The following is a 9,409-nucleotide window of genomic DNA, read 5'->3' as shown; positions in this document are numbered from 1 at the left end:
GTTCAGGCTGCACCCACCAGTAAATGGTGGAGGCTCACAGCGACATACTCAACACACAAGTTTCTGAACTCTGCATGAGGGTTTCTCCGACGAAGTGAGGGCCGTGAGGCACAGCTCCCCGTCCCCCGGTGACCCTGCTAGGTCCACCTTCTTAGGGAAACCCTCTGCAGAGGAGCCGACAGAGCCAGGAACTTGTGAGTTGTGTGTGTCCACTCAGGCATCATTCATGCTTGTTGTGTAGGCAGTTCCTGTCAGAAGGAGGAGGCACAGCAGGAGCGTCGGGGGGCGGAAGACGGTGCCTCAGTGCCTCTCTCCTTCTGACATTGTTAAAGAAAACCGAACAAATTTATAATTATTTTTATATATTTACATGTTGGTAATGTCCTCAAGTTCTGTTTAACCACTTTTTCCTCTGTCTGTGTTTGTTTCTCGTCTGTTGTTGTGTGTGTTTGTGTGTATTTGTCTCTTTCAAACAGGTGCCGGTCCTCACCTCTGCAGTGCTGCCGTCTCCTGTAGCGCTGCATGGTTCTAAGCTAAGTTTCCTTTCCTTTTTCTGTTCTCTTAGTTTTTGTCTTCAGGTTTGAAGTGTCTGTGTTGTGCAGCTGGTCTGGTCTGTCTCTAGACAGTTCAGGCTGCACCCACCAGTAAATGGTGGAGGCTCACAGCGACATACTCAACACACAAGTTTCTGAACTCTGCATGAGGGTTTCTCCGACGAAGTGAGGGCCGTGAGGCACAGCTCCCCGTCCCCCGGTGACCCTGCTAGGTCCACCTTCTTAGGGAAACCCTCTGCAGAGGAGCCGACAGAGCCAGGAACTTGTGAGTTGTGTGTGTCCACTCAGGCATCATTCATACTTGTTCTGTAGGCAGTTCCTGTCAGAAGGAGGAGGCACAGCAGGAGCGTCGGGGGGCGGAAGACGGTGCCTCAGTGCCTCTCTCCTTCTGACATTGTTAAAGAAAACCCAACAAATTTATAATTATTTATATATTTACATGTAGGTAATGTCCTCAAGTTCTGTATAACCACTTTTTCCTCTCTCTGTGTTTGTTTCTCGTCTGTTGTTGTGTGTGTTTGTGTGTATTTGTCTCTTTCAAACAGGTGCCGGTCCTCACCTCTGCAGTGCTGCCGTCTCCTGTAGCGCTGCATGGTTCTAAGCTAAGTTTCCTTTCCTTTTTCTGTTCTCTTAGTTTTTGTCTTCAGGTTTGAAGTGTCTGTGTTGTGCAGCTGGTCTGGTCTGTCTCTAGACAGTTCAGGCTGCACCCACCAGGAAATGGTGGAGGCTCACAGCGACATACTCAACACACAAGTTTCTGAACTCTGCATGAGGGTTTCTCCGACGAAGTGAGGGCCGTGAGGCACAGCTCCCCGTCCCCCGGTGACCCTGCTAGGTCCACCTTCTTAGGGAAACCCTCTGCAGAGGAGCCGACAGAGCCAGGAACTTGTGAGTTGTGTGTGTCCACTCAGGCATCATTCATGCTTGTTCTGTAGGCAGTTCCTGTCAGAAGGAGGAGGCACAGCAGGAGCGTCGGGGGGCGGAAGACGGTGCCTCAGTGCCTCTCTCCTTCTGACATTGTTAAAGAAAACCCAACAAATTTATAATTATTTATATATTTACATGTAGGTAATGTCCTCAAGTTCTGTATAACCACTTTTTCCTCTCTCTGTGTTTGTTTCTCGTCTGTTGTTGTGTGTGTTTGTGTGTATTTGTCTCTTTCAAACAGGTGCCGGTCCTCACCTCTGCAGTGCTGCCGTCTCCTGTAGCGCTGCATGGTTCTAAGCTAAGTTTCCTTTCCTTTTTCTGTTCTCTTAGTTTTTGTCTTCAGGTTTGAAGTGTCTGTGTTGTGCAGCTGGTCTGGTCTGTCTCTAGACAGTTCAGGCTGCACCCACCAGTAAATGGTGGAGGCTCACAGCGACATACTCAACACACAAGTTTCTGAACTCTGCATGAGGGTTTCTCCGACGAAGTGAGGGCCGTGAGGCACAGCTCCCCGTCCCCCGGTGACCCTGCTAGGTCCACCTTCTTAGGGAAACCCTCTGCAGAGGAGCTGACAGAGCCAGGAACTTGTGAGTTGTGTGTGTCCACTCAGGCATCATTCATGCTTGTTCTGTAGGCAGTTCCTGTCAGAAGGAGGAGGCACAGCAGGAGCGTCGGGGGGCGGAAGACGGTGCCTCAGTGCCTCTCTCCTTTTGACATTGTTAAAGAAAACCCAACAAATTTATAATTATTTATATATTTACATGTAGGTAATGTCCTCAAGTTCTGTATAACCACTTTTTCCTCTCTCTGTGTTTGTTTCTCGTCTGTTGTTGTGTGTGTTTGTGTGTATTTGTCTCTTTCAAACAGGTGCCGGTCCTCACCTCTGCAGTGCTGCCGTCTCCTGTAGCGCTGCATGGTTCTAAGCTAAGTTTCCTTTCCTTTTTCTGTTCTCTTAGATTTGTCCTCAGGTTTGAAGTGTCTGTGTTGTGCAGCTGGTCTGGTCTGTCTCTAGACAGTTCAGGCTGCACCCACCAGTAAATGGTGGAGGCTCACAGCGACATACTCAACACACAAGTTTCTGAACTCTGCATGAGGGTTTCTCCGACGAAGTGAGGGCCGTGAGGCACAGCTCCCCGTCCCCCGGTGACCCTGCTAGGTCCACCTTCTTAGGGAAACCCTCTGCAGAGGAGCCGACAGAGCCAGGAACTTGTGAGTTGTGTGTGTCCACTCAGGCATCATTCATGCTTGTTCTGTAGGCAGTTCCTGTCAGAAGGAGGAGGCACAGCAGGAGCGTCGGGGGGCGGAAGACGGTGCCTCAGTGCCTCTCTCCTTCTGACATTGTTAAAGAAAACCCAACAAATTTATAATTATTTATATATTTACATGTAGGTAATGTCCTCAAGTTCTGTATAACCACTTTTTCCTCTCTCTGTGTTTGTTTCTCGTCTGTTGTTGTGTGTGTTTGTGTGTATTTGTCTCTTTCAAACAGGTGCCGGTCCTCACCTCTGCAGTGCTGCCGTCTCCTGTAGCGCTGCATGGTTCTAAGCTAAGTTTCCTTTCCTTTTTCTGTTCTCTTAGTTTTTGTCTTCAGGTTTGAAGTGTCTGTGTTGTGCAGCTGGTCTGCTCTGTCTCTAGACAGTTCAGGCTGCACCCACCAGTAAATGGTGGAGGCTCACAGCGACATACTCAACACACAAGTTTCTGAACTCTGCATGAGGGTTTCTCCGACGAAGTGAGGGCCGTGAGGCACAGCTCCCCGTCCCCCGGTGACCCTGCTAGGTCCACCTTCTTAGGGAAACCCTCTGCAGAGGAGCCGACAGAGCCAGGAACTTGTGAGTTGTGTGTGTCCACTCAGGCATCATTCATGCTTGTTCTGTAGGCAGTTCCTGTCAGAAGGAGGAGGCACAGCAGGAGCGTCGGGGGGCGGAAGACGGTGCCTCAGTGCCTCTCTCCTTCGGACATTGTTAAAGAAAACCCAACAAATTTATAATTATTTTTTAAATATTTACATGTAGGTATTGTCCTCAAGTTCTGTATAACCACTTTTTCCTCTGTCTGTGTTTGTTTCTCGTCTGTTGTTGTGTGTGTTTGTGTGTATTTGTCTCTTTCAAACAGGTGCTGGTCCTCACCTCTGCAGTGCTGCCGTCTCCTGTAGCGCTGCATGGTTCTAAGCTAAGTTTCCTTTCCTTTTTCTGTTCTCTTAGTTTTTGTCTTCAGGTTTGAAGTGTCTGTGTTGTGCAGCTGGTCTGGTCTGTCTCTAGACAGTTCAGGCTGCACCCACCAGTAAATGGTGGAGGCTCACAAAGACATACTCAACACACAAGTTTCTGAACTCTGCATGAGGGTTTCTCCGACGAAGTGAGGGCCGTGAGGCACAGCTCCCCGTCCCCCGGTGACCCTGCTAGGTCCACCTTCTTAGGGAAACCCTCTGCAGAGGAGCCGACAGAGCCAGGAACTTGTGAGTTGTGTGTGTCCACTCAGGCATCATTCATACTTGTTCTGTAGGCAGTTCCTGTCAGAAGGAGGAGGCACAGCAGGAGTGTCGGGGGGCGGAAGACGGTGCCTCAGTGCCTCTCTCCTTCTGACATTGTTAAAGAAAACCCAACAAATTTATAATTATTTATATATTTACATGTAGGTATTGTCCTCAAGTTCTGTATAACCACTTTTTCCTCTCTCTGTGTTTGTTTCTCGTCTGTTGTTGTGTGTGTTTGTGTGTATTTGTCTCTTTCAAACAGGTGCCGGTCCTCACCTCTGCAGTGCTGCCGTCTCCTGTAGCGCTGCATGGTTCTAAGCTAAGTTTCCTTTCCTTTTTCTGTTCTCTTAGTTTTTGTCTTCAGGTTTGAAGTGTCTGTGTTGTGCAGCTGGTCTGGTCTGTCTCTAGACAGTTCAGGCTGCACCCACCAGGAAATGGTGGAGGCTCACAGCGACATACTCAACACACAAGTTTCTGAACTCTGCATGAGGGTTTCTCCGACGAAGTGAGGGCCGTGAGGCACAGCTCCCCGTCCCCCGGTGACCCTGCTAGGTCCACCTTCTTAGGGAAACCCTCTGCAGAGGAGCCGACAGAGCCAGGAACTTGTGAGTTGTGTGTGTCCACTCAGGCATCATTCATGCTTGTTCTGTAGGCAGTTCCTGTCAGAAGGAGGAGGCACAGCAGGAGCGTCGGGGGGCGGAAGACGGTGCCTCAGTGCCTCTCTCCTTCTGACATTGTTAAAGAAAACCCAACAAATTTATAATTATTTATATATTTACATGTAGGTAATGTCCTCAAGTTCTGTATAACCACTTTTTCCTCTCTCTGTGTTTGTTTCTCGTCTGTTGTTGTGTGTGTTTGTGTGTATTTGTCTCTTTCAAACAGGTGCCGGTCCTCACCTCTGCAGTGCTGCCGTCTCCTGTAGCGCTGCATGGTTCTAAGCTAAGTTTCCTTTCCTTTTTCTGTTCTCTTAGATTTGTCCTCAGGTTTGAAGTGTCTGTGTTGTGCAGCTGGTCTGGTCTGTCTCTAGACAGTTCAGGCTGCACCCACCAGTAAATGGTGGAGGCTGACAGCGACATACTCAACACACAAGTTTCTGAACTCTGCATGAGGGTTTCTCCGACGAAGTGAGGGCCGTGAGGCACAGCTCCCCGTCCCCCGGTGACCCTGCTAGGTCCACCTTCTTAGGGAAACCCTCTGCAGAGGAGCCGACAGAGCCAGGAACTTGTGAGTTGTGTGTGTCCACTCAGGCATCATTCATGCTTGTTCTGTAGGCAGTTCCTGTCAGAAGGAGGAGGCACAGCAGGAGCGTCGGGGGGCGGAAGACGGTGCCTCAGTGCCTCTCTCCTTCTGACATTGTTAAAGAAAACCCAACAAATTTATAATTATTTATATATTTACATGTAGGTAATGTCCTCAAGTTCTGTATAACCACTTTTTCCTCTGTCTGTGTTTGTTTCTCGTCTGTTGTTGTGTGTGTTTGTGTGTATTTGTCTCTTTCAAGCAGGTGCCGGTCCTCACCTCTGCAGTGCTGCCGTCTCCTGTAGCGCTGCATGGTTCTAAGCTAAGTTTCCTTTCCTTTTTCTGTTCTCATAGTTTTTGTCCTCAGGTTTGAAGTGTCTGTGTTGTGCAGCTGGTCTGGTCTGTCTCTAGACAGTTCAGGCTGCACCCACCAGGAAATGGTGGAGGCTCACAGCGACATACTCAACACACAAGTTTCTGAACTCTGCATGAGGGTTTCTCCGACGAAGTGAGGGCCGTGAGGCACAGCTCCCCGTCCCCCGGTGACCCTGCTAGGTCCACCTTCTTAGGGAAACCCTCTGCAGAGGAGCTGACAGAGCCAGGAACTTGTGAGTTGTGTGTGTCCACTCAGGCATCATTCATGCTTGTTCTGTAGGCAGTTCCTGTCAGAAGGAGGAGGCACAGCAGGAGCGTCGGGGGGCGGAAGACGGTGCCTCAGTGCCTCTCTCCTTCTGACATTGTTAAAGAAAACCCAACAAATTTATAATTATTTATATATTTACATGTAGGTAATGTCCTCAAGTTCTGTATAACCACTTTTTCCTCTGTCTGTGTTTGTTTCTCGTCTGTTGTTGTGTGTGTTTGTGTGTATTTGTCTCTTTCAAGCAGGTGCCGGTCCTCACCTCTGCAGTGCTGCCGTCTCCTGTAGCGCTGCATGGTTCTAAGCTAAGTTTCCTTTCCTTTTTCTGTTCTCATAGTTTTTGTCCTCAGGTTTGAAGTGTCTGTGTTGTGCAGCTGGTCTGGTCTGTCTCTAGACAGTTCAGGCTGCACCCACCAGGAAATGGTGGAGGCTCACAGCGACATACTCAACACACAAGTTTCTGAACTCTGCATGAGGGTTTCTCCGACGAAGTGAGGGCCGTGAGGCACAGCTCCCCGTCCCCCGGTGACCCTGCTAGGTCCACCTTCTTAGGGAAACCCTCTGCAGAGGAGCCGACAGAGCCAGGAACTTGTGAGTTGTGTGTGTCCACTCAGGCATCATTCATGCTTGTTCTGTAGGCAGTTCCTGTCAGAAGGAGGAGGCACAGCAGGAGCGTCGGGGGGCGGAAGACGGTGCCTCAGTGCCTCTCTCCTTCTGACATTGTTAAAGAAAACCCAACAAATTTATAATTATTTATATATTTACATGTAGGTAATGTCCTCAAGTTCTGTATAACCACTTTTTCCTCTCTCTGTGTTTGTTTCTCGTCTGTTGTTGTGTGTGTTTGTGTGTATTTGTCTCTTTCAAACAGGTGCTGGTCCTCACCTCTGCAGTGCTGCCGTCTCCTGTAGCGCTGCATGGTTCTAAGCTAAGTTTCCTTTCCTTTTTCTGTTCTCTTAGATTTGTCCTCAGGTTTGAAGTGTCTGTGTTGTGCAGCTGGTCTGGTCTGTCTCTAGACAGTTCAGGCTGCACCCACCAGTAAATGGTGGAGGCTCACAGCGACATACTCAACACACAAGTTTCTGAACTCTGCATGAGGGTTTCTCCGACGAAGTGAGGGCCGTGAGGCACAGCTCCCCGTCCCCCGGTGACCCTGCTAGGTCCACCTTCTTAGGGAAACCCTCTGCAGAGGAGCCGACAGAGCCAGGAACTTGTGAGTTGTGTGTGTCCACTCAGGCATCATTCATGCTTGTTCTGTAGGCAGTTCCTGTCAGAAGGAGGAGGCACAGCAGGAGCGTCGGGGGGCGGAAGACGGTGCCTCAGTGCCTCTCTCCTTCTGACATTGTTAAAGAAAACCCAACAAATTTATAATTATTTATATATTTACATGTAGGTAATGTCCTCAAGTTCTGTATAACCACTTTTTCCTCTCTCTGTGTTTGTTTCTCGTCTGTTGTTGTGTGTGTTTGTGTGTATTTGTCTCTTTCAAACAGGTGCCGGTCCTCACCTCTGCAGTGCTGCCGTCTCCTGTAGCGCTGCATGGTTCTAAGCTAAGTTTCCTTTCCTTTTTCTGTTCTCTTAGTTTTTGTCTTCAGGTTTGAAGTGTCTGTGTTGTGCAGCTGGTCTGGTCTGTCTCTAGACAGTTCAGGCTGCACCCACCAGGAAATGGTGGAGGCTCACAGCGACATACTCAACACACAAGTTTCTGAACTCTGCATGAGGGTTTCTCCGACGAAGTGAGGGCCGTGAGGCACAGCTCCCCGTCCCCCGGTGACCCTGCTAGGTCCACCTTCTTAGGGAAACCCTCTGCAGAGGAGCCGACAGAGCCAGGAACTTGTGAGTTGTGTGTGTCCACTCAGGCATCATTCATACTTGTTCTGTAGGCAGTTCCTGTCAGAAGGAGGAGGCGCAGCAGGAGCGTCGGGGGGCGGAAGACGGTGCCTCAGTGCCTCTCTCCTTCTGACATTGTTAAAGAAAACCCAACAAATTTATAATTATTTATATATTTACATGTAGGTAATGTCCTCAAGTTCTGTATAACCACTTTTTCCTCTCTCTGTGTTTGTTTCTCGTCTGTTGTTGTGTGTGTTTGTGTGTATTTGTCTCTTTCAAACAGGTGCCGGTCCTCACCTCTGCAGTGCTGCCGTCTCCTGTAGCGCTGCATGGTTCTAAGCTAAGTTTCCTTTCCTTTTTCTGTTCTCTTAGATTTGTCTTTAGGTTTGAAGTGTCTGTGTTGTGCAGCTGGTCTGCTCTGTCTCTAGACAGTTCAGGCTGCACCCACCAGGAAATGGTGGAGGCTCACAGCGACATACTCAACACACAAGTTTCTGAACTCTGCATGAGGGTTTCTCCGACGAAGTGAGGGCCGTGAGGCACAGCTCCCCGTCCCCCGGTGACCCTGCTAGGTCCACCTTCTTAGGGAAACCCTCTGCAGAGGAGCCGACAGAGCCAGGAACTTGTGAGTTGTGTGTGTCCACTCAGGCATCATTCATGCTTGTTCTGTAGGCAGTTCCTGTCAGAAGGAGGAGGCACAGCAGGAGCGTCGGGGGGCGGAAGACGGTGCCTCAGTGCCTCTCTCCTTCGGACATTGTTAAAGAAAACCCAACAAATTTATAATTATTTTTATATATTTACATGTAGGTAATGTCCTCAAGTTCTGTATAACCACTTTTTCCTCTCTCTGTGTTTGTTTCTCGTCTGTTGTTGTGTGTGTTTGTGTGTATTTGTCTCTTTCAAACAGGTGCCGGTCCTCACCTCTGCAGTGCTGCCGTCTCCTGTAGCGCTGCATGGTTCTAAGCTAAGTTTCCTTTCCTTTTTCTGTTCTCATAGTTTTTGTCCTCAGGTTTGAAGTGTCTGTGTTGTGCAGCTGGTCTGGTCTGTCTCTAGACAGTTCAGGCTGCACCCACCAGGAAATGGTGGAGGCTCACAGCGACATACTCAACACACAAGTTTCTGAACTCTGCATGAGGGTTTCTCCGACGAAGTGAGGGCCGTGAGGCACAGCTCCCCGTCCCCCGGTGACCCTGCTAGGTCCACCTTCTTAGGGAAACCCTCTGCAGAGGAGCTGACAGAGCCAGGAACTTGTGAGTTGTTTGTGTCCACTCAGGCATCATTCATACTTGTTCTGTAGGCAGTTCCTGTCAGAAGGAGGAGGCACAGCAGGAGCGTCGGGGGGCGGAAGACGGTGCCTCAGTGCCTCTCTCCTTCTGACATTGTTAAAGAAAACCCAACAAATTTATAATTATTTATATATTTACATCTAGGTAATGTCCTCAAGTTCTGTATAACCACTTTTTCCTCTCTCTGTGTTTGTTTCTCGTCTGTTGTTGTGTGTGTTTGTGTGTATTTGTCTCTTTCAAACAGGTGCCGGTCCTCACCTCTGCAGTGCTGCCGTCTCCTGTAGCGCTGCATGGTTCTAAGCTAAGTTTCCTTTCCTTTTTCTGTTCTCTTAGATTTGTCTTCAGGTTTGAAGTGTCTGTGTTGTGCAGCTGGTCTGGTCTGTCTCTAGACAGTTCAGGCTGCACCCACCAGTAAATGGTGGAGGCTCACAGCGACATACTCAACACACAAGTT

This window comes from Copadichromis virginalis, linkage group LG12 (assembly GCF_057382275.1).
Source record: "Copadichromis virginalis isolate Kocher_CV1m ecotype Utaka linkage group LG12, C_Virginalis_male_GT1.1, whole genome shotgun sequence".
Classification (NCBI taxonomy): Eukaryota; Metazoa; Chordata; class Actinopteri; order Cichliformes; family Cichlidae; genus Copadichromis; species Copadichromis virginalis.
Note: the sequence above shows the minus strand (reverse complement) of the source record.